The following is a 25621-nucleotide window of genomic DNA, read 5'->3' as shown; positions in this document are numbered from 1 at the left end:
TGGAAAGGGGCAGGTACACTTGGCCTGCTGGAGCTGAGAGTTGCCAGGACTTCCATGAATATCTTAGAAGTTTAGGTCAGTACCATAAAATACCACCTGGTCTTAATTTCGTACAAAATATCAGCCTGTAGGCAAATCATTTTATGTATTTATCTAGCTCTGGGTGAACTATCTGCTCCAGTAAAATAACCATTAAGATCATCCTCTGGATTCTTCACATGACCAGCATATTTTGAAATTCATAATGATCACAGACAACATATACAGCAGGCTCAATGAGGCCTTTTAACCCTTAGACTGTAAACATGCCCTTTGGCTTGCAGTCAGCAAGCACTTGTTAATGCAATATGGGCTGGGAGAGAATTTAAGAGAGATTTTCAAAGGCACAAAGGGAAATTAGGCATCCAATTCCCATAGAATTGTCAATAGGAACCGGGTGCTGAATTCCAATTTGTTCCTTTGCAATTAGAAATATCGTTGAAGGGGGAGATTTCCAGATGGTTGGCAAGAACCAGTGAGTATTAATAGAATTTCTCTCACACGGATGGGGTGACTAACTATTTTAAGGAAAACTGCCAAGGTGAAATGAAAATTAAATACAGATTTTTGCTGAAAGTTGCTAACTAACCAGGCTCTGGGAGTGTTCTCTGCAAAAAACAACATTAAAATTAGGGCTGTCAAGCGATTAAAAAAGTTTATCGCAATTAATCGTGCTATTAAATAATAATAGAATACCATTTATTTAAATTTTTGGATGTTTTCTACAATGTCAAAATTTAGAGCCTGCAAGTCCACTCAGTCCTATTTCTTGTTCAGCCAATCGCTCAGACAAACAGTTTTGTTTACATTTGCAGAAGATAATGCTGCCTGCCTCTTGTTTACAGCATCACCTGAAAGTGAGCATAGACATTTGCATGGCACAGTTGTAGCCGGCGCTGCAAGATATTTACATGCCAGATGCGCTAAAGATTATGTCCCTTAATGCTTCAACCACCATTCCAGAGGACCATTCCATTCAACCACCATTCCAGAGGACATAGTCCATGCTGATGACGGGTTCTGCTCGATAACCATCCAACGCACGTTCATTTTCAGAATCTGAATCAGATGCTACCTGCAGAAGGTTGATTTTCTTTTTTGGTGGTTAATGTTCTGTAGTTTCCGCATTGGAGCGTTGAAGTCTTTTAAGACTTCTGAAAGCATGCTCTACACCTTGTCCCTCTTAGATTTTTGGAAGGCACTTCAGATTCTTAAATCTTGGGTCAAGTGCTGTAGCTATCTTTAGAAATTTCACATTGGTATCTTCTTGCGTTTTGTGAAATCTGCAGTGAACATACTCTTAAAACAAACAACATGCGCTGGGTCGTCAGCCGAGACTACTATAACATGAAATATATGGCAGAATGATGGTAAAACAGAGCAGGAGACATACAAATCTCCCCCAAGAAGTTCAGTCACAAATTTAATTAACGCGTTATTTAATGAGCGTCATCAGCATGGAAGCATGTCCTCTGGAATGATGACCGAAGCACGAAGAGGCATATGAATCTTTAGGGCAACTGGCATGTAAATATCTTGTGACGCCAGCTAAAACAGTGTCATGCGAACGCCTGTTCTCACTTTCCGGTGACACTGTAAATAAGAAGTGGGCAGCATTACCTCCCGTAAATGTAAACAAACTTGTTTCTCTTTGCGATTGGCTGAACAAGAAGTAGGACTGAGTGGACTTGTATGCTCAAAAGTTTTACTTTGCTTTGTTTTGAGTGCAGTTATGTAACAAAACAAAAATTACATTTGTAAATTGCACTTTCATGATAAAGAGATTGCACAACAGTACTTGTATGAGGTGAATTGAAAAATACTATTTCTTTTTATCATTTTAACAGTGCAAATATTTGTAATAAAAAATAATTAAGTGAGCACTATACACTTTGTATTCTGTGATGTAACTGAAATTGATATATTTGAAAATGTAGAAAAACATTCAAAAATATTTAATAAATTTCCATTAGTATTCTGTTTAACAGTACGATTAATTGTGATAAATTTTTTTAATCACAATTAATTTTTTTGAGTTAATCGCGTGAGTTAACAGCAATTGACAGCCCTAATTAAAATATTTTCCTCACTCTGAAATCCATTTGGGACTACTTGGTTTGCTAAAGGCATCCCGAAATACGTCAGATCAGTCACACCTTCAGCAAACCAGCCGATTTCATGGTAGAAGATACTTTTCTCCCACAAAATTAAAACATTCAGCTCTGCGCTGCCTCCTCACAAATAGGTTACTTCCAGAGCACATCATAAACACTGTTCTTGCCCACAGACATTAGGGGTTTCCCATGCAACCAGAGGTCTCCAGCCCTCACCAGAGCATATATTATGGGAAAGAACACTTTGTATGCAAACAAGATTAAGAATAGTGAGACGATTAAAACAAAACGTGCTGTAAAGGTAACAGTTTTAAACTCTGCAATCTGACCAGTCTACATCTTACACCCTTAAAGCACACATTCTCCACCACCTGTTATCCCAGACCAGGTATCTGAGACCGACTTTCTGTATTCTAGTACATAGATATCATCCTCTCTTCATTCACTTGTACCAATTATACTTTTCAGGTTACTTAGATGTGCCTGTTTTATCCTCTAACCAAGCTCTCTTCTTTACACACATCCAGTTATGCACCTCCATGTGCCTAGAGAAACCCGTACTGCAGTCTGTCATGCTGTGCCTGCTGTATGTCTTTTGAGTCATTCACTTGGCTTAACATGTCTAGACTGTGACCCAGGGACCCCTTGATGCCAACCAGCAAATGGCACAGGGGATGCATATGGTCGTACATGAATCCTCTGGGTTGGACAGCTGCATAATAATTCAAAGGATGGCACGGGAGGTCTCTGCGAACAGCCAGTAGCCCACTGGTCACCATAATCACTGTGAAATGTCTGTACAGACAATATTTAAGGAGTTTTGTGTCTATACTGAAAATTATGCTCTCAAGATCCTGGAGTTAGGACAGGTCACCAGGAGGTGACATACCTCAGAGATGTTCCTTTTGAGCAGAAGGTAATGGACACCCATCTCCTTGTCTGTCCATTTGGGTATGGTGTATTATACACCTCACACTGTATGTCTATTTGATACTGAGCCAGATGTGTATTGAGAAATTGCAAAATGGTCTGGCAGATCTTGGAGTGCAAACAGACTGAATCCTTCACCTAGGAGGCAAAGTAACAGCATGCTTCTCTCATGAAAGAAGGGTTCGCAACCTGCCTGGCTGTAAAGTGCTGCAGGGATTTTGAGAGTATTAGACATGAGAGTATCTTGTTAATTAGTGTAGGCTCAAGAATGTATGTTATGATTTTATTTTATATGTAATCATTTGTTTCCAATATGTGTACTTGCAGCTACTTGAATCTCTGTAATTTGTTAAATAAACTTCTGATTTCACACTAAGTCAATCTAAGCGCTATGAGTTTGGCAGAGCAGTGCTCTGAGATGAAACGGGTCAACTGGGGTATTCCGCTTCTTTGGAAGCGGTGGCTCCACGAATACTGCAACTATCCAGTGAGCAGGGGTTGGGCATTTGCGTAAGGCGGGAGTCCTTTGTTTCCTAGTTTGGAAACAAAGGATGGAAGGAGGACCTAAGGGTCAGAGTGTGCCTATCGTTCACCTGTAGAATGACAGCAGGGCCTGTGAGGTCTGGCGGGGCGGGCTTGCATTGCCTGTGGCCACTGGAGTTGGGAAGTGACCCCAGCAGGCACAGACAAGGATGCCTCATGCTAAGGGCAGGGAGTAGCATAGTGCCTCATAACCCTGGGTACCCCTAGGAAGCATGTCTGTTTCATCTGTGCCCACGAACCATCCTTACCCATTATTACAGGACAAGAAGAGAGTTCTAAGAGGAATTTGAATGAGAAGAGGACAGTGGCTCAGCAGACCAGAAATGGAAGGGCATGCTACGGTAAGGGAGCAGCGAGGAAGGGGTAGGGGTATAGTGCAGTAAGAGACTAAGGGTTTGTCTTCACTACTGGGAGACTGATGCTGCTGCAATTGATGCAGAGGATGTCAATTTAATGGGTCTAATCATGATTCAAAGTGCCTCTCTGTCATGAATTTGCTGGTAACTTTATGTCTCTTACTACACACACTGTGGGTTAAGACAAAGAATTTGATACTAGTGGTAACATGCATGATTTTTGGAAAAATCTTTGGTATAGTTTAGGAGCGGTAACAAGAAAATCCTTAAAGCTTGGCAGAGCAGAGAAAGCATAACCAATCTAGAATGCTGTGGGAAGGGGAAACTGAGGCACACCACCTCATGACATTGTAGCTAAATGCCAAGACACCTACACTTTAAAAGATAGTGACATCTACATTATGTACACAATGCTAAGCACCACAATGTTTTCTGGCACCCTGGGAACAGATACCCAGAACTTTGCAAGAACACCTGTGAATGACATTACAATGTTTGGTAACACTTGGAGGTTGTATATCCAAAGCCAAAAAGGGATTTTAGGCCTACTGCCTCTGTATTGGTCAGTGACCAACCCTCTGGCAGTAATCTCAGAGGAGAGGTATGACATGTCATTCCATATTCTTTATGAAAATATGCTTATGATATGAATAGGACATAACCGAGATATACTTTATGCAAGATGGCTCATGTGAGATCACTGGAAAGGTTATGATTTACTGAATGCGATTATCCTGTTTGTATGCACGTATCATTTCTGTACCTGAAATTAGGAATATTGACTATGTATCTGTTTTTCAACTATGCTACTTTGGGTGATGCCCATTGCTAACACTTCAGGTACCACAATGGAAAAGCCAGACAGGGTGGATGGCCCATCCACAAGGACAATGGATTGTAAAAGAGCTCAGGGCTTCTCTACACTGGCGCTTTACAGCGCTGCAACTTTCTCGTTCAGGGGTGTGAAAAAACACCCCCAAGCACTGCAAGTTTCAGCGTTACAAAGTGCCAGTCTAGACAGTGCACCAGCGCTGGGAGCTATTTGCCTCGTGGAAGTGGGTTTTTTAGCAGGCTGGGAGAGCTCTCTCCCAGCGCTATGCCGCAACTACACAAGCCACGCTTTACACCACGGCAGCGCTTAACGTTGCCAGTGAAGACGTGCCCTTAGTCTTCCTGTCAACATGTGGGTCAGCCTGTGAAGAACGGCTACAAGGGCCTTACAGAATCAGGTGGTCTTGTCACCTGATACTAAAACATTACCTGGGACTTCTTGTAACTTTCCACTGTAAGGGAAGAGGGATCAAACTAGGAAACAAAGGACTCCTGCCTTATGCAAATCCTATTTAAGGTGGGGACTGAGGTAATCCAGGTCATCAGCTCTCTCCTGCTACCCCCATCCAAGATGACTACTGGAAACAGCTAAGACTGAACAGGAGGGGAAAAAACTGGGCCCAGACTGGAAGGGCATCTGGCCTGTGAAAAAGATTATTAGAACCATATTTAGGGTGAGAACTCACATGTAACCAGTTGTTTCGTGTATTAAACTTAGTTTGCATGCTCTGTTTTATTTTCTTAGTAATCTGCTTTGTTCTGGCTGCTACCTCCTTAACTACTTAAAATACACCTGTTATAGTTAATAAATTTATTTCTGGTTTATGACATAACCCAGTTTATGTGATTTCTAACTGTGGGGGAGTAAGAAATTGTGCATACCCTCTTCCACACTGAGGAAAGAGGTGAATATAATCTCTCTTTGGGTCTATACTCCAAGGGAGGTGGACATCTGAGTGCTGGAGCAAGTCCCTTAAACTGAGTCTTCCCAGAGCTGATCTGCAGCTGGGTGTGGCCCTGCCTGTGTGTGTGTTAGAGCAGTGGTTCCCAAACTAGGGGCATCACTTGTTCAGGGAAAGCCCCTGGCAGGCCGGGACGGTTTGTTTACCTGCCGCATCCGCAGGTTCAGCCGATCGCACCTCCCACTGGCTGCAGTTCACCGCTCCAGGCCAGTGGGGGCTGCGGGAAAGGCGGCTAGTGGCCCATGCCACTTCCCGCAGCCCCCATTGGCCGAGAAAAGCGAACCACAGCCGAACCTGCGGACGCGGCAGGTAAACAAACCGGCCCGGCCTGCCAGGGGCTTTCCCTGAACAAGCGGTGCCCCTAGTTTGGGAACCACTTTGTTAGGGAGTGGTTTTCAAACTTTTTTTCTGGCGACCCAGTTGAAAAAAATTGTTGATGCCCGTGACCCAATGGAGCTGGGGACGAGGAGTTTGGGGTGTGGGCTGGGGCCAGGAATGAGAGGTTCAGGGGGGGCTCTGGGCTGGGGAGTGCAGGCTCCGGGGTGGGGCCAGGGATGAGGGGTTTGGGGTGCAGAAGGGGGCTCTGGATTTGAGTGGGGCTCAGGGATGAGGTAGGCGTTTGGGGCGTGGGGTTAGAATTCGAGCTTACCTCTGGCAGCTCCTGGTCAGCAGTGCAGCCGGGGTGCAGAGTCAGGCTTCCAGTCTGTCCTGGCACCGCGGAATGCGCTGCATCCCAGAAATGGTGCACAGGCAGCTCTGCACAGATCTCGCCCACAGGCAGGGCCATCCTTAGGCATACGCGGCTGCATAGGGCACCCGAAAATTTGGGGTACCTGGGGTCTTAGCGTCCACCCTACCGCCTCTTCCTATCCCTGTTCTGACCCTTCCTGCAGGCTCCCACAGCTAGCTGCTGCAGCCTAGTGAGTCTTCCTCTGGAGGGAATCTAGTAACATTGTTTCATGTTCTCTGTGTATATAAAATCTCCCCACTATATCTTCCTCCGAAGGCATCCGATGAAGTGAGCTGAAGGTCACGAAAGCTTATGCTCTAATAAATTTGTTAGTCTCTAAGGTGCCACAAGTACTCCTTTTCTTTTTAAAAGTGAAAAAGCCTTCTAGCCTGCCAGACCTATTAGCATAAGATTGAAACTGTTAAAGAGCCATTCAAGTGGTAATGAAGCCATTTCACAGGCATTTGCCAACCCCTAGGTATATACCGTCAGTTTCTGACTTTAGTGACAAAAACAGGAGTGCATTACTGTAATATTTACTCAGAACATGTTAGTCTACAGGACCTTAGTTTAAAATTTGCTTTAAAAATATTTTATTAGTATGTTGCTGAAGATTATAAAAATCACATCTCTAAAAAAAGCCTTGCATAGATTTTTAGATGCACAATCTGAACCAGCCAATGGGAGTGCGGAGCTGGTGCTCAGGGTGGGAGCAGCATGAGGAGCCGCGTGATCCCCCCACCTAGGAGCCAGACCTGCTGCTGGCCGCTTCTGGGGTGCAACACAGTGCTGGAACACGTAGGAACTAGCCTGTCTTAGCTGTGCAGCACCGTCAATGGCACTTTTAACGACCCAGTTGGTGGCGCTGACCAGAGCCGCTACGACCCAGTGCCTTCCATTCCGCGACCCAGCACTGGGTCGCCACCCTCAGTTTGAAAACCACTGTGTTAGAGGAGGTTTCAAGAGCCTGGCTCAGCAAGACAGGTTAAACGGGGTCATCACAGGCAGAACAGATAGACTCAGTGGTATCTCAGTACATCAGGTGACTTCCCAAGGGGTCCATACCATCACAGCCTCCATTATCCAGCTCTCCATATTAACCGAACCGGGGCTCCGGCAGACAGCCCTGGACAGCAGGGCTCCAGTTTCAGCTGAACCCTGAGCCCTTGCTGCCTAGGGCAGGCAGCCCGAGCCCCACCACCCAGGGCTGAAGCTCTTTGCCCATTCTCCAGATCATCCAGATTTTTAATCACTTTGATTTGACCCCAGTCCCAATTAAATTGGATAAATGTGGTTCCACTGTATTAAAAGTAATTCCAAATCTTAAAAGGGGATCAATAAGATGCATACTCAGTAGAAATCACATTTCATAATGTTTCACTGCTGCGCTATGGTAATCCTTATCTGTTGTTCCTCACTGAATTATGTCCAGTTTAAATGCAGGCTCGGTGGGGTGGGGAACAGTCCTTTTTGACTAAAAAGCACTACACAGACCATAATGCTGTTTAAAAAAACAAAACAAACAAACAAAAAACAAGGATTTTCCCTTCACCAACATCACATTCTCACCCTTTTCTGTCACAGAAAAGCCTATTGATCTATTGACCCCACCAACAGTCTCACCTCATCTGAAATCTACTGTAAACAGGTATTTCTGGATGCAGTTCTAGGCTGCCTGAAACTGCCCAAAGCGCTGCATTAATCCAGAAAAGACTTGCCCATTTTTCGCACCATAGGACTAAGCTGTGAACACTGCATGTGATTCATTTACTATGCTTACTTCTCTTAAAGAGCTTGCTACTAAAGCTTAAGAAACCAATAAAGACAAAACTGGACTAAACACAGCTGTAGTAAGAACCTGAATCAAGGAACATGGACTCAATAAAACCCTTCAAATGTAGCAATACAGGAAGTTGCCTATTTCCAACCACCCAGGTGTAGATCTAGGTATGTAAGGGTATCTTTACACTGCAGCAGGGAGTGAGCCTCTCAGTCCAGGTACATAGACCTGCACAAGCAGGGCTCCAGCTAGCATGCTAAACATAGCAGTGTGGACATTGCAGCTCTGGTGGAGACTCAGTCAGGTGGACTTCAGAGCCCCAGCAGCTGCCCAGATGGCAACATCAACAAGACTATTTTTAGCGCACTAGCTCAAGCTAAGCTAGCACGAGTGCTACCCAGGCTGGGAATCTCGCTCTCCACTGCAGTGTAGACGTACCCCAAATGGCTCCCATCGCTATAGTATGTGGGTGCAATCGATGGCACCCTTCTTTTGACTGCAATGGAAATACTGTGCCACTCTTGTGCAAGTGAATTAAATCTTGTCAATTGGCTTCTAAAACTGGACTTCTGGCACTGACAAAGTAAGCTCTATAGAACAAGGATACAAAGTATTAAAAGCAGAAATGCTGTGGAAGCCTTGGGGAAGAAAGGAAGGCATTGCTTCATCTTGCTCTTTAGTACACCTCCCTCCCTAAAGCCAATTACAGAGGCATCCAGTCCTTGGTCAGAAGACCAGAGGCTGCTATATGGAGCCCATGGGCCGCATGTGGTCCATCAGGTAATCTGATTGTGGGCCATGAGACATTTTGCTGACGTTGACTGCAGGGACGTGCTGGCCGCCACTTCCCACAGCTCCCATTGGCCAGGAACGGTGAACCACAGCCACTGGGAGCTGCGGGGGGCCATGCCTGCAGACAGTCAACGTCAGCAAAATGTCTCGCGGCCCGCAACCAGATTACCCTGATGGGCTGCAGGTTACCCACCACTGATATGGATCCTTGAAGGTTTAAGGGTGGGAGGCAAGAAGCCTGTTAGCCCAGTAAATGAAAGGTTAGCTACCAAGTGTTTAAAAAAAAAATGAAGATCATTAAGACCCTTCTGTTTCCACACACACACCCCAATGTCACAAATAACCAGGTGTTCAAAATCAAACCAGACATTTCAAAGAAAAATCTCAAATTACTTGCGATGATTGATGGTGTTTAGGTACTGCCAACCCCACTACAGCAAACACCGAGTAGTATTAATGCTTAAGATCTTAATTTGTTTTAGTTCTGTTTGACACTTGTAAGAGGTTTGCCTACAGAACTGTTTAAGAACTGTACAAACTTCTGCACCGTGACAATAATGGGCCCATAATATATTTGAGTAAAACAGATTATGAGATTTCCAATTCCCTGTATTAACCTTACATGCCAAATGCCCAAGTTTACCTTATTGTGATTAGTTTGTATCAAGTAGTATACTCACAGGGGTCTTTCTAGGAACTGCCTCATCTGTTTTGTCTTTGATCACTTTCCAAACTACATTTGAGAAATTGAAAAACTGCCTGTAGTCCCATCCTCAGGAGAGACATTCAAAATCTAATCTTCCAAAACCAGGATTTGTAGTACTTTAGAAGCACAGTTGCAATAGCTGTGCATATGAACCCACTCTGCATTATGAAAGGTGTGCCAATCAACATTTCAAATGTGAATAATTAAGAGCATGATGCAAAATACTTATTATACACACTTTGTGTATCCCATCCCAAGACTTGCCATTAGACACTGAAATCTAACTACCAACTGTTGATAAGTCTGTCCCCAAAGGTGTCACCTTCTACTCTACCAGTGGCCTGTTACTACTTAATCCAATGTACTGCCACTCTGACCTTGCAAATATAAATTCTTGCTGTCTCCGTCACACTCCCATACATTGACCCACATCTCAGACATTGCTGAATGCAAAACAGGAGATTACAAAGAGGTATTAAGGAGAGTGGGTGGTTTGGCATATGATGTTTGGGAATAAGCAAGACTGCTAGCTGGAGCTAAAAAGTTTGGCTTCTGCTGTAGTCTGGCACCTGGTTTATTGGTGGTTTTGAGGGAGAAAGAAACCAGCTGGATTAGTTTTAAAACCAGCCTGATGGTAACATCAGCTGCTATAAAACTTTTGCTTGCATTCCAGACTGAATACATACAAAGAAAAGCATAACGAGAGAACACAGCCTCTTGCAAAGATGGATTTTTAAATGAAAAGTTAGAATTTACTTTACCCATTCCTTCAAGACTCACTTCTTCCAAGACACCCGCAAGAAGCTGCCCAAATAGTAATGGCTCGGTAGAGGGGCAGCTGGGTATATGGGATGTGTATATATTAAGTTACGCATATTAATTGTATCCCTGTTCTACAGCCTTAATACGGTATGTTGTGATGTTTCACTCCTTAATCTTTATTAAAATATGCTTATGATATGAAAATGACATAACAGATGTACTTTATGCAAGAGAGGTCTTGTAAAAGATCATTGAAAAGGTTATAATTTACTGAATGTGATTATCCAATTTGTATGCATGTATCATTTCTGTATCTGAAGTAAGGAATATTGACTAGGTATCGGTATTTCAACTATGCCCCTTGGGTGATGCCCACTGCTAACACTTCAGGTACAACAATGGAAAAGCCAGACAAAGGCGATGACCCATCTGACATCAAGCTCCTGGAGTCCTTAACCTCAACTGTTAGCCCAGTAAATGAAAGGTTAGCTACCAAGTGTTTAAAAAAAAAATCTTTTCAGTTATGCAATCTGATCAACCAATGTTTTAGACCCTCCTCCCCATCTTTAAATCTTGCAAATAAATGCATTCCATTCATTGTATTTAAACAAGTTGTACATGAACAGCAACTGTTTATCCAGTAAGAGAGAGACCCAATTTCCTAATTGTAGGTTGCAATGCAACAACTGCAGGAGTGCCTCACAGCTGAAAATGCTAGCAAAGATCAAAGCCAGTGACATGTCAGTATTATAGCTATACTACCAGAAAGCAGTACCACTTTCTGAAATACCAGGGCTGCAGCCTTGCCCCTTAGCTATACACAACCTTATTTTTTGCACAAATCAATAAAACTGAATCAAATCTGAATCAGGGAGAGTGAGGCTAGGGAATTACTCAAGGTATTTATTTAGATCAAAAACACTGCCTCATAATTTGAGCCAAAAATGTAATGACTCCGGTTTCTGAAATGCAGTTGAGTTAGCAAAATAACTTCTATTTTAATAGAAGGAATAACCAACGCTGTTATGTAAGGAAAAAGGAAAAACCCAGCATGACAGTGAAGTACAACCTCCCAATAACTTGCTACAAGTAGTACTTCCAATATGAGACAACAGAAATCAAGTTTGGTAATGGAGAGACAATGGTCGTTTACTAACTTTTTTAATTCCACTACTTTTTGTTATAGGAAATAAGCACACCACTCAGTGGCATAGGGGGAAAAATTCCCCATTTACAATTACATCACCCAGTAAGTGTTTTTATTATTAAAGCTGCCCAGAGAACTGTTCTTGGTTCAGTGCTATTCCAGCTCTATCAATTATCTGGAAATAAAACTACAAAATCATTGCTGCTGAAGTTTGCAAGTGATACAGTTCTACGGAGCAATCAAAATTGCTTGGAAAACTGGACTCTTCTGAACACCATGTTTTAACACATCCAGATGTACGTTGTACAGCTAGAAGCCAGGAACATAGATCACACTTAGTGGAGAGTATTTTGGAAAGCTGAGATTATGAAGTGGACTTAGGGTCACAGTGGATAAGCAATTCATCATGAGTGTGATGTGGTGGCTAAGATATAGTGATTATTTTTTAACTCAACTATTGTTCAAGCAATAAGAATATTTATTACATTTATTTACAAACAGAAGATACGTAAACTTTACTTTTAGTGCTCACTTCACTAAGTTAAGTGGCCACAGAAAGCACAGTAATTTTATGCCCAACCTACCCGGCAATAGTGCAGGACAAGGTTATAACCATGGCTTGAAAAATTTGCCAGGCACTTCCTAGAAAAAGGACCTACGAGCCCAAATGCAGATACAGAAGATTAGGGAAAGGGCATGCTACAGTGAGGTACAGGCACCTTGACAACAGCTGCTAGGAATTCTAGTGTAGAGATAACCCGAGATCTGCTTGGGAGCTGTAGCAGCATCTAGCTAGTAGACATTTATCAGATTGAAGTTTCACCCCTCTTTCAGTACTGAAAAGGAGAAAGAGCTTTGTGCCTCTTTCACCCCACCAAGAGCCCCTACCCACTTTGAAGGGAAGGTCCTAGCCAGAAATTTCTACCACTCTCACCTAAATGCATGTACACATTCCGTCAGTAAACAAAAGAATCAGTCTACTCTTCATCCTCTACTCCCAGATCAGTTTATTTTGCTACTTTGTGACGGTAAGGTCAAAGATATACAGTTTATATTTCAAAAGGTGGTGAGATTTGTGGTGATTCTAATAACTTCCAGGTGAACGTTTCAGGCATGGGCCAGTTACAGATAAAGCCGTCTCATCTGCAAAGAATGGTTGCTGCAAGGATGAAAGTGGGAGGAAAAGAGGTGTCTGCTACGCTACCCCATCCTAGTCTGGTTTTGGGTCCTCTTTCTACTGTGAATAATTCCAGCACCTCCTTCTGATGCTGTTGCTCAGAGGTTTCTCAAAGAGAACCAGAATCAGCAGGATGTTTCACTTCTGCCAAAAAGGTTCTGAGAAGTAACAGTAAAATAGACTGGAGTTTTGTTAATTTCACTCTACTTGGCAAATCAATGAGGAGCAGCAGCACCGGAGCTGTGTGCAGACTCAGGAAAACTCTGAAACCTCTGTTATACCCACAAACATTTCTTCCATATGTAGGTGAAGACATATGATGCTGTTACAGACAATAAGTTACGTACAGAAACACAAATAAACTACAAAGAGAAAACTCAGTGGAAAATTGTGTAATTAGAAACCTGGCCTGGTATTTACAGATGGGCCAATTTCTTTGTAGCCCTCTTAAAAGATAGTTTTCTGGGTTCCAAAATAGTGCATCACCACACTGGGTACATTAAGATTCCCTGTTGATATCTATTCCCTGCTTTTCCTTGGACATTGGGAGCTATACAAAAGAATAGACAGACAATCAACTGTATTGTAGGTGCTACCTGTATTACAATTTTGGAGCACAGCTTGGTGATCATATTTTGCATTAGAGTATTAGGTGAAATGCTTTATTCATTTGATATAGCAACAGTCCTGATAAAATCCAAGAAATCTGATTTTCTACTTCACATATTAAATTACAATTGTAATTTACTGTTCGCTAAAAAGAGATGTCAGGAAAGTCCCTGATCTTGCAAAAATAATTCTTGGGTCAACATCACATTAAGGAAGGTTTTAAAGATAGGAACTTCAACAGCACAAAATACAGTATCAGTTTCACTTCCTTTTAAAACGACCTCCTTAAATAAGCACACTTAAGGGCTGTTAGAGTGTCCCCAGTCCCCACACAAGAGATTATCCCTGATTTTTTGGTACTTGGTCCCAGGGCATTTGAATTTTGTCCCTGAGTGCTTGCAACAGAAGTAAACTTGAGAGACTTGAATTATGTGCTTTGAGATTAGTCAGTCTGCCATGTAAGAAGTGTTATAGCCTTTAATGAGACAGTGACAATATCCAAAGTTTAATGGGTGAACCTTACTCACCCATATCCCAAATATTGCTAAGTAAACCTACGTGCTCCCTTTTCAGAGGGATTTTCTCTTCAGACAGCTGATCTTACAAGACCACCAGCACTACCATTATTGCACATCCAACAGGATCAGAGAAACTGAGAACAGAATGTTCTTCTCTGCTGCTGAGATGCACTCTGACACCGATTTGTAGTGCAGGATCAGATGTATGTTTACTCTGAAAGTCCACATTACAGGGGGCTGTTTGATCTAATTGTTACTCCAAGTTTTCTAGTCTGATAGCCAGTGTTCACCTGGAACATTTATACTGAAGAGAGGTTAATGTGTTAAAAGGGGGGCATTTACCACACTTCATTTGCTTCAGATTCCCCTCCACAGGTTCAGTGAATTCTCCTTTCATTCTTATGCTATCAGTGTAGCATAAAAATAAAAGTGAACTTGCTTAGAAGAGAACAAGGGAAACTGAACAGCTTCAGGGATGGGTTTTGGGTAAGGCATCTGCTTTTTGGTTTTAACCGGTAACACCAATAAAAGACCCACAATACAAAAAAAGAAACTGACATTTATCTAATAAATGCCAGGAAAAACATCAGAAATGGTTACTTGTATCTAAGGGCTTGTCTACACCTACAGTAATGCGCACTATGGGGTGTGATTTCTGAACTGCACCAACATTTTGCATATTAACTGTTCCACACAGACCCTGATGATGAAACAGAACTACATTAAAGAGCAATCAGGCAAATTAAAGCAGTTACTCATTACAGAATATACAAAGAGAAAGCCCACCCCCCACAAAATAAAAAAAAACACCAAAGTTTTGGACATCTACCTAGAACTCAAAAATTGCTAAAAATAACCACCCTTGCCCCACAAAATTAAATATACCCTGAAAAACAAAAGCCCTAGTTATGGGATACAAAGTCTATCACCTCTAGGTCACTACATGAAATACAACCCAAGTCAGTAAGTGAAAATCATTACCTTTTGAAGGCTGGTTGATCATCTTTGTGAATGACCTGATATCACTCAGGAACCAGCCTTAGGCCAAGACTCTACATCAAAATTTGCTACATTGCTGGTAAGGTCATCCCCACATATGGCCCCTCCAAGTCAGACATGATGCACAATGTGGGGCAGGAGAGATGACAACACAGTGTGGCAGTAGCTCAAAAGACAGCTGCTTGTCCTGGTATTCAGGGAATACTATGATGCTATGTTTTTCCCTTAAGCTCTTTGGTCACCATTTTTCCCCAGGTAGGGCAGTGAAGATCTGACACTGAAACCACAGTTCTGGAGGTGATTGATTTTATTTTAGGAAAAATAAGCAAGATTAATCAGTGTATATTCTCTGGGAGAGGGGGAAAAAAAATCACCATCAGGTTTATGGTCCAAACCTAACGATCAGTTTATATTTTGAAAACTATTTCATCAAGTAGAGGTACTGACACTTAACACTGAGATTAAGAGTCAGGCTATACAATGGGGTAATTCCTCTGTGGGGGGTATGCACTGCAAAGGTGTGAATTCTAAAGCATGCTGACATTTTGCCTGTTAATTATTAAATGTCTAGTTGGCAGCCGATATCAAGCGGAGAGCCCACAGGTTGGTCCTGGGGCCAGTTTTGTTCAATATCTTCATTAATGATCTGGAAGATGGCATGAACTGCACCCTCAGCAAGTTTGCAGATGACACTAAACTAGGAGGAGTGGTAAATACGCTGGAGGGTAGCGATAGGATACAGATGGACCTAGACAAATTAGAGGATTGGGCCAAAAGAAATCTGATGAAGTTCAACAAGGACAGGTGCAGAGTCCTGTACTTAGGACGGAAGAATCCCATGCACCGCTACAGACTAGGGACCGAATGGGTAGGCAGCAGTTCTGCAGAAAAGGACTTAGGGGTTACAGTGGACAATAAGCTGGATATGAGTTAACAGTGTGCCCTTACTGCCAAGAAGACTAACAGCATTTTGAGCTGTATAAATAGGGGCACTGCCAGCAGATCGAGGGACGTGATCATTCCCCTCTATTTGACATTGTTGAGGCCTCATCTGGAGTACTGTGTCCAGTTTTAGGCCCCACACTACAAGAAGGATGTGGATAAATTGGAAAATGTCCAGCGGAGGGCAACAAAAATGATTAGGGTGCTGGAGCACATGACTTATGAGGAGAGGTTGAGGGAACTGGGATTGTTTAGTCTGCAGAAGAGAAGAATGAGGGGGGATTTGATAGCTGCTTTCAACTACCTGAAAGGGGGTTCCAAAGAGGATGGATCTAGACTGTTCTCAGTGGTACCAGACGACAGAACAAGGAGTAATGGTCTCAAGTTGCAGTGGGGGAGGTTTAGGTTGAATATTAGGAAAAACTTTTTCACTAGGAGGGTGGTGAAGCACTGGAATGTGTTACCTAGGGAGGTGGTGGAATCTCCTTCCTTAGAAGTTTTCAAGGTCAGGCTTGATAAAGCCCTGGCTGGGATGGGGATTGGTCCTGCTTTGAGCAGGGGGTTGGACTGCTTTGAGCAGGGGGTTGGACTAGATGACCTCCTGAGGTCCCTTCCAACCCTGATATTCTATGATTCTAATTGGTTCACGTAGACCATTCTGGTGTGCACTAAAGGTTCCAGAGTGCACTTTCACATAGCACAAGTTTCAGAGTAGCAGCCGCATTAGTCTGTATTCGCAAAAAGAAAAGGAGGACTTGTGGCACCTTAGAGACTAACAAATTTATTTGAGCATAAGCTTTCGTGAGCTACAGCTCACTTCATCAGATGCATTTCAAACAGCGCTATGTGAAAGTGCACTAGGGAACCTGTAATGCACACCAGAAAGGTCTATTAATTGGTCTATGTAAAAAGGTTAGTGTGCTTTAGAAATCACACCCCATAGTATGCACTCCCCCACCATGTAGATAAGCCCTAAGTGGGTGATATTTGCCAGGCTTCCAACTGAAATTTAAAATGTGGAGACTATAGAAAAGTCAACTTGTAATAAATTAAAACGGTTCATATTTCAACAGGGCAAAAAATATCCTGTTTGTTAGTTCCAATTGTGGTAAAGTGCATAAAACAAGTGTGAAGTGTTGATATCAAGCAGCCTGAATTATCAGAGGACAAGAGGTTTTTAAACTTAAAGAATACAACACATACTTATTCAAAGTCCCATAACAGACTCCTGATCTGATTGACCAACTTTTAACAGGTTTCAGAGTAACAGCCGTGTTAGTCTGTATTTGCAAAAAGAAAAGGAGTACTTGTGGCACCTTAGAGACTAACCAATTTATTTGAGCATAGGCTTTCGTGAGCTACAGCTCACTTCATCGGATGCATACTGTGGAAACTGCAGAAGACATTATATACACAGAGACCATGAAACAATACCTCCTCCCACCCCACTCTCCTGCTGGTAATAGCTTATCTAAAGTGATCACTCTCTTTACAATGTGTATGACAATCAAGGTGGGCCATTTCCAGCACAAATCCAGGTTTTCTCACCCTCCGCCCCCCCACACACAAACTCACTCTCCTGCTCGTAATAGCCCATCCAAAGTGACCACTCTCTTTACAATGTGTATGATAATCAAGGTGGGCCATTTCCAGCACAAATCCAGATTTTCTCACCCCACCCCCCCCTTTTTTTTTTAACAAAATTTCTTCTGGGAAAAGACTGAATGTGAGAATTTGTATACAGAAAGTGACCTGTCCCAAAGAGGAGTGTATGTGTTTAAAAAAATCTTTTAAGGGAAGCTCTGTCAAAACTTTAACTGATGAGTCAACATATTATTGTTTAGTTTAAACTTAGCTCTTCACTCTGTTATGTACGATGAAGTCTTTATTAGATCTCACTCCCTAAATAAAGCCTGGCCTAGAAACAGCTTCACTACCTAAAGTTCTACAATAACTTTACGTACTTGTCTGGGGGTGAAGGAAAGGAAATATTCAATTTTCACACCACTTATTGTGAAGCCAATGCTTAGACAAGAAGCTAAAAGGAGAAAGTTTTAAATCCTTTCTTGCTACAATCTGTCATCCCACAGCCCAGGAGAGGCAAATGGTGAAATATTTAACTGCAAAGGAAAAGTGTGACCTAGAAACTCATTTGTAAACCCATGAAGGGTTTAACGGCTCAAATTGCATTTTCATAGCAATAAGAGTACATTCTGCTGCCAGCCATACATAAACGTAAAGTCTTTATGATATTCCTTACCTAAGTCACTTCAGTTTCCTCTGATAATGCCACCTCTGCAGAAGACTTACACACTCTTCGGGGTGCAGAAAAATAAGGAAATTGGATTGCTTTAAAAAGAAGCATCAATTGAAAGGCTGTTTCCAATGTTTCATACAAAACCCAGGATCTCCTGCTGTATCGCTATCATTGTTCTAAGCACCAAGGAATATGGCAGTCTTCTCTACCACTGCCTCTCGGTTACCTAATTACACTGACTGGTTGTTTTATTTTCCCGGAGTTAAAGGTGCATAGATGAATGTAACTTGTGTCTAGGTTACAAATTCATCACATTGTTTTGAAAGAAACATTGTTAAACAAGCTATTGTTAAACATCACTGCATCTTCATTATATTTATAAACTAATTTACATTCAGTGTAAACTAGTAACCTTTGCTTACCGTACAAGCAAATCTACCTTGTCAAAATGAGAACAAAAAATGTGGCTACATATTTAGCTCTCAATAAATCTTAATTGAATCTCAACACACTGTACTTCAAACTGACTCCGGATCCAATACCACAGTGCTTAAAGTATAACTCCACTTAAATTCCATGAACGATTTGCCAGAGGCTATAAGAGCTGTCCCTTGGTGATAGTTGCATGTGGAAGTAGTAGTGATGCTTTCACTTGTATTAGCAAACCACGCTTCTTTGATGTAGCAGCAGCACTTGCAAATACCAGTTCACAGCACTTCCAAGTGCAAGCATCACTACTAGACGTTGAACCCCTGAGTTTTCAGAGTTGCAGCTATTGATTACCAAAGACTTGCTGAAGCATATCACTGGTTTAGAGTTCTTCTTTTACAAAAGTTGGACAACCAGGCAGCATAAGTGACTAAAACGTTCTTTTAGTTTGCTAGCGAACTCTGCCCTTTCCTTCCAGATGAGGAACCAGTCACAGCTACGTATGTATGTGTCATCTCTAAATTGAATTATTGCAATTCACCACATCTGAATCTGAACATGAAAACAGTGTGAAGGCTCAAGCTCGTGCAAATTGCAGCTGTCAGCCTTCTCCAGGATTTAGGCTGTAAACACCTCAAGCCTGTGCCTCAGTGCCTCCACAGGGCTCCCACCCTGCCTCTGATGCTAGTCTACAGCCTCAGTGCTAACCTTCAAAGAAATTAATGTATTGGGACCCTGTTAGAGACCACAGTTCCATATATGAACCAGAGAGTTGCAGACCACAAAGCCTTGAAAGCATCTTGAGGCAGCTGGGGACAAAGAACTCAGCTGAAGGGATTCAGTTGTGAAATGAGCTTCCAGAGGAGATTAAATGAGTCTGACTACCTTTAGGAAGGTTTTGCAGTGTTTCCTATTTGGTAAAGCTCTCCACCACAACAACATTCATAACTGTCTCCCTGACCTAATTTTTTTTTTTTTTTTAAAGTACAGCCCACCACAAACTGAGCTGTGTGTGTCCTGAGAACACGGTGAGGCAAAGTATCCATGAATTTCACAAGGATGTTCACTACTGCTGATCAGTTTCATATAGCAAGCACACAGTTATTACAAGAGCAGGCAGTACATATCCCTACGATATAGGTCTAGGCATATGTTAAATGAAAGATACTATATTACACCTTGAGATAAATGAAAAAAGGTTTCATAAATGACCTTTTTGCCGCTTTGCTCAACACCTGACTAAGGAACTTAGGAACCTATCACAAGACCCCAGAGTCCCATTTACAGCTAAAACTTTCCATCCTAGAAGCAGTTACTTGGTTCCTGTAAGAATTCACACAAGAGCCACACCCTTTCTGACACACTATATGGAGTCTGAACTGTAAATGCAAAATGTTCCCTATGCCCAGGCAAACCAGAAAGCTGCTGCAGGTCTTATATTTTTTAAGAGGACTTCAAAGTATGTATAAAGCAAATGGGCCCCAAACTTTTCAGTGATGGGGACCACTTTAAGGGATTGCCAATATGATTGTGTATAAGCAGGTAGCTGGTCTGCAAAACAACCTACTTGCCCATATGTGATCCCATGACAACCCTGTGGCAACTACAACGGCTGCTTACACTGGAAACGAACATCAGGGGAGTGATGCATCCATAGCTGTTCATGAAAGGGTGTCAAATAAACAGCCAGCACCATGTGACAAGACAATTTTCAACAGGCCACTCTGGTTTTGCCCCAAGCACCCCACCTGCAGCAGCCTAAGCCACCCCCCTGCACAAAGCACCACTGAAGATCCCAGTCCAGCTCTGTGACACATCTGGAAGGACACGATACCAGGTGATCGACCTGGGCCGTTTATCAGGGACAGGGGCTCGCTGCTGAGACAGCATCTGCAGAGAGATTTGGCTAGCTTCAAGATAACGCGCAGCTCGAAGAGCGTACTGCCGCCTAACCTGCCCAGCACACGCCTGGACCCTGCTGCCCTCTGCTAGGGAGAAGGGAACCTGCACCGCTGACACCCCGCATGCCAGCACGGTCACTGAAGAGGCGGCACTGGCCAGAGGGGAAGGGGGTCTCCAATACCTCAGACCCCCTCCAGCTTCCCCGCGCCCGCAATCGCCTGCCCCGGGGCCCCTCCAGCTTCCCCCCACCCGCAATCGCCTGCCCCGGGGCCCCTCCAGCCTCCCCCCACCCGCAATCACCAGCCCCGGGGCCCCTCCAGCCTCCCCCCACCCGCAATCGCCAGCCCCGGGGCCCCTCCAGCCTCCCCCCACCCCCAATCGCCTGCCCCGGGGCCCCTCCAGCCTCCCCCCACCCCCAATCGCCTGCCCCGGGGCCCCTCCAGCTTCCCCCCACCCGCAATCGCCAGCCCCGGGGCCCCTCCAGCCTCCCCCCACCCGCAATCGCCTGCCCCGGGGCCCCTCCAGCCTCCCCCCACCCCCAATCGCCTGCCCCGGGGCCCCTCCCCTTCCTTTCCGCAATGCCCAGCACCCTGCCCGGGCCAGCGGCCGGCTGGGGGTCTCCCCGGGGGCTGCTCGGAGGCCGGGCGTAGCGGGGCGCTCACCTCTCGGGGGGCCAGCGGCCCCGGGAAGGCGTGTCTCAGCGGGCCGCCCGGCTCCCCGCAGCGCTGTACCTGCAGGAGGGAGACTCCATTCGCGGCGGGGGTGGGAAGCCGCTCAAGTGACCGTCGCAGGCGCTTCCATCCCGGGCGCTACCACCCACCTTCCCTTCTCAGGAAACCAGCGCGCTGCCGCCAGCTCCCGGCTGGGGAAGGGAGGCGCGCTGGCGCAGCAGCAGTGCGCCCCGTGAAGCCGCTGTTCCGCCATCTTTGGTGTTGGCAGGGAGGCACCATGCTCAGGCACCTTCTGCAGCCTGCCTGGTGTATAGCAGAGGAATCAGCGTCTATCCCTCATCCCATCCTCTCCTCAATCATGGGGTAGAGAGGGTTAGGCGGACAGGAGTTTGTGGGTGTTATGGGCACAGGCAAAGGGGGGATAATTGTACTGGGGCCCGAGCTCAGGGTACTCCCCAAACATAACATGTGTGTAAATAAAGTGAAATGGCGGGGGGAGCAGCTTACATGAGCTCTCAGGGCCCAAACTGTCTCTCATCAGGCCTAGCACAGGGCGGGATGGGTGGAAGCCACATCTCTGCCAAATTTCACAGCTGGATTCTAGCTTTATAAAGAGCCAAATCCAGATTCTCCCCCCCCCCCCCCCAGCATCTGCCTTCTGCTGATGCAGCATGGATCCGTCTCCAGCTTAAATGAGACACTGTACAGCTCGCCCACAGTCCCACTTGTCCATATATCCCCAGCCTCACCCTGCCCTGGAATGGTTAAAAATCAGTCACTCTGTCAGAGGTAGAGACCATACACCCAGGGGTGCTGCAACAATTTGTAGAGTGGGAGTTCTGAGAGCCAATGAACCAAACTATAAACTATGTACCCTGAATATAATGGAAACTACTTCAAGCAGAGGGTGCGGCAGCACCCCAGCACCGCTAGTTCCAGCACTTACGCATTCACCCGTTTCCAGAGAAGTCCCACTGTCTCCAGAGCTTCTTCCCAGACACCTGAACTCTCTCAGAGTTTCTTTACATCACTCAGAGTGCTCTGGCATTGTAATAACTACTCACCAGGCCTCTGAGATTCACTGCCACCCATCCTCCTTTGCATGCTTGGTGCACTGCCCTGCCATGCTCATTACACAGTGAGCAGGTGTGCCAGACCAACACCTGTCACAACTTGTCAGGCAACTATTCATACTCCGTGGACAGTAGTTAGGTAGACCTAAGCCCCACTGCAGATGTTACTGTCTCTGGCAGCAAGCTGTTGCGGGCAAGGACTGTCTAGTACTACGTGCAAGCGCCCAGCACAATGAGGCCCTGATCTCAGCGGAGGCCTCTAGGTGTCACTATAATAATATAAATTTGCACATATTCTCACAGTTCCCATCCTATGCCTTCTCTGTGGACCCTCTATCTGGGCTTCCTTTGCCCAGCTAGAAGCAGCTTATGGCTCTGGCCTGCATGCTTAGGTGCCCTGACTACAGCTGGGCAAATAATAGATTTTTTGGTTTACTAGCAATTTCAAAAAATTGGGGGGGAAATGGGTCAAACTTGAAAACCATCTTTTTCAAAGTATTTGGCATATTAAAAAGCTAAAAAATTTGCTTGGGGTGAAAGAAAACATTTCATTTCCATTTTGAGCATGTTTTCATATTACAAAGAATAAAAGTAAAGGAAATTTTGCAACAAAAAGTCATCTCAAATTAAAAAAATCAAAACATTTCATTTTGAAAGTGTCAAAATGAAACACTGATTTCGTGGAGCTTTTTGTATTAGGAGCTTTTTTTAATTTTTAAATGAAACAATTTGGTGAAATTGACCCAAATTTGCTAAATGTTTTGGTGGCACCAAATATGCTATTTTCACGCGAGAAAAGTTACAGTGCAAAAATTCTGTCAGGCTCTACTTGCGTCCACCTCTCTAGTGCCTTATTCACTAGATCACACTGCTTAGTTTGGGCCAGAAAATTTAAATGGAAGAAGGATGATCTTATGTTTAAGGCACAGGCCTAGGAGTCATGAAAGCTAGATTCCATCCCAAACTCTGGCTTGCTATAAGAATGTGGGTAGCCATTCTGTGCCTCAGTTTCCCAATCTGATAAATGGGGATTATAATACCCAAGAGGGAGTGGGAGTAAATTCATTAATGCATGTACAGTGTTCTGAGATGCCTGTAGGAAAGATGCTAGAGAAGAGCAAAATATTGATATACGCATTAAAATTTATATACTGATCCAATGGAAGGTTCCAAATGGTCTTGTTTGTCCCACAGAATAGAACAGAATTACCTTTCATATTTCTGACATCCTAAAGCATTTGCCAGATGTGAAATTCTTCAAGTACTGGGACTGTTCACAGAGTGATCAGCCATTGTGTGCTCTGCATCGGGTGTTGCCTTTTGAAGATTTGTTCTGGAAGACCAAACGTGTTCTTGGAATAGCAGGAGATGCATCAGGTCAGGACTGAGGTGCACTGGCAGAGCTGTGGGTCAGGGGAGAAGCTCAGGGCTGGATAGCAGGGTGGGCTACAGTTTGAGTTTGAGGGGTATCAGGAGAACAGTGTGTGGGGAACCCCAAGCTGGAATAGCAGAGGACGGCTGCAGAACGCAATGGAGGGAAACTGGCAGAACTGTGCATGGTGACTTGCAAAGAGCTTACCTGTTTCTTTCCAATGCTGTTTCTCCGTTTTATGAGCACATTGGGAGGCAGGTGAAAGGATCAAAGAAAAAAATATTGTAAAGAAAGGAGGAGGGAAATATAATAATCTTCTGGGTCAGGTTTTTAGGACTCCTAACATCACTGAATGTGGATTTGGGTCAGAATTACTATACTGTCTGAGAATAAGCAGGCAACTTAGAGCAACCAGTCAGATGCTTTATAGTAAGCTTAGGGTATACAATAAGCCCCTGTAAAGTGCTGCAAATTAGTGCATGTTTCTTCTTGTAACGGGCTGCTAGGAGATGTTGGGGTGTCTGACAATAGAAGACTTTAAAACTGGAACCCTGATTTGGACAGATGTGTTTGTGATTAAATAATGTTGCAGCACATACAAGCTACACAGATTTTCTCTTTAACTCAATGACACTGAATGTAGAGAGGCTATTGGAATGGAATGGACAGTTGTCAATACAGTGAGGTAAAGGCAACAAAGAGGGTTATGCAGAGTCTAATATGTAATTAACTTCAGCTTTCATAGGGCCAGATTGTCAGAAAATTGGGTGTCATGTATTAAAGTTCACACACACACACACGCACACGGGAGCAGGACTGTACTATAATGTGCATAGTAGCATTTAGCCACTAGAGAGTGACTCCACACTTGGTTGAATAGCTTTGACATTTTTTGTCTCTGTGATGATGAAACATGGTGATCAACTCTGATGGCGAGTTCCTCTTTCCAGCAGGAACTGAATGGAAGCTCCCAGCTGCCTGGTCTACATAGGCCTTGTTTGAATGAGTTGAATGAGCTGCAGTTATAGGACTTCATACTGGAAGCAACAGAAGCAGGTGGATTTCTCTTCATTTCCTCTGATTTCGAGAAATTTCTCTCCAGTTCCTCAGCTTCTCCAGGTCGGTGGCTGAGGAGGTGGGTTTCCAAGCAGCACAGTACATTCTCCGGCCTCCATGACTTTCCCAAATATCCTCTTCCCATCTGTGTTGCTGGTGTTCTTTTCCTTATAATTATTAAGTTAGTCTCAGTGACTGGAATGCCATGAAGCAGAAGCCCTCCCAGGTGCTTTCTGCAGGACCCTTAGATCCAGGGCCTTGTGGACTATTTAGCAAGCTGGATCTAAATTCTGTAGCAAGCTCTGTGATTTCTCTAGCACAACAGACTGGAAATCCTGCAGGAGCTTTACAGAAGCCAGTGAAGGTTTGTATGGACAGGGCAATCATAGAATATCAGGGTTGGAAGGGACCTCAGGAGGTCATCTAGTCCAACCCCCTTCTCAAAGCAGGACCAATTCCCAATTTTTGCCCAGATTTCTAAATGGCCCCCTCAAGGATTGAACTCACAACCTGGGTTTAGCAGGCCAATGCTCAAACCACTGAGCTATCCCTCCCCCTTCCCCCCCAATAAATGAATCCACAAGCAGCACAGTAGCTCCTGTGCTGGTTTGATTGCTATTAAATTTCCCTGTATTTGTATGCTTATGCCCAAATAAAAGTGTTAGTCTCTAAGGTGCCACAAGGACTCCTCATTATTTTTTCATCATAATACAGTTCAGATGCTTCTTGCTGCCAAGCTTTGGGCTCCAGCAGACTTTTATTGTGGGCATGATGGGAAACGCATTTGTAGGAGTTCCCAATCGGCACAGCTCATCCTCCAAATCTCCTGGCAGGAGAGGGCAGCACTAACCCAAATATATTTTCCTGGCACTAGAGGGCAGCTGTAACACCGATACAAAGGTTTCAGAGTAACAGCCATGTTAG

At 44.1% G+C, this 25621-nt stretch overlaps 1 protein-coding gene across 2 annotated transcripts in view; it reads right to left on the bottom strand.

Annotated features, from left to right (window-relative positions):
- LOC125642467 (H(+)/Cl(-) exchange transporter 5) overlaps nucleotides 1-21388 on the bottom strand; it is a 90257-nt gene extending 68869 nt beyond the window's left edge. Inside the window, exon 1 of one of the 2 annotated variants that reach the window (XM_048863883.2) lies at nucleotides 21188-21388. The gene's annotated coding sequence lies outside the window, so the exon portion shown is untranslated. The remainder of the gene's footprint in view (nucleotides 1-21187) is intronic. The other variant, XM_048863884.2, reaches the window with a different exon arrangement.
- Between the last annotated feature and the right edge of the window lie 4233 nt (nucleotides 21389-25621).

Source organism: Caretta caretta, chromosome 9, assembly GCF_965140235.1.
Source record: "Caretta caretta isolate rCarCar2 chromosome 9, rCarCar1.hap1, whole genome shotgun sequence".
In the NCBI taxonomy this organism is placed as follows: domain Eukaryota; kingdom Metazoa; phylum Chordata; order Testudines; family Cheloniidae; genus Caretta; species Caretta caretta.
Note: the sequence above shows the minus strand (reverse complement) of the source record. Positions and strands in the feature narration are given on the sequence as shown.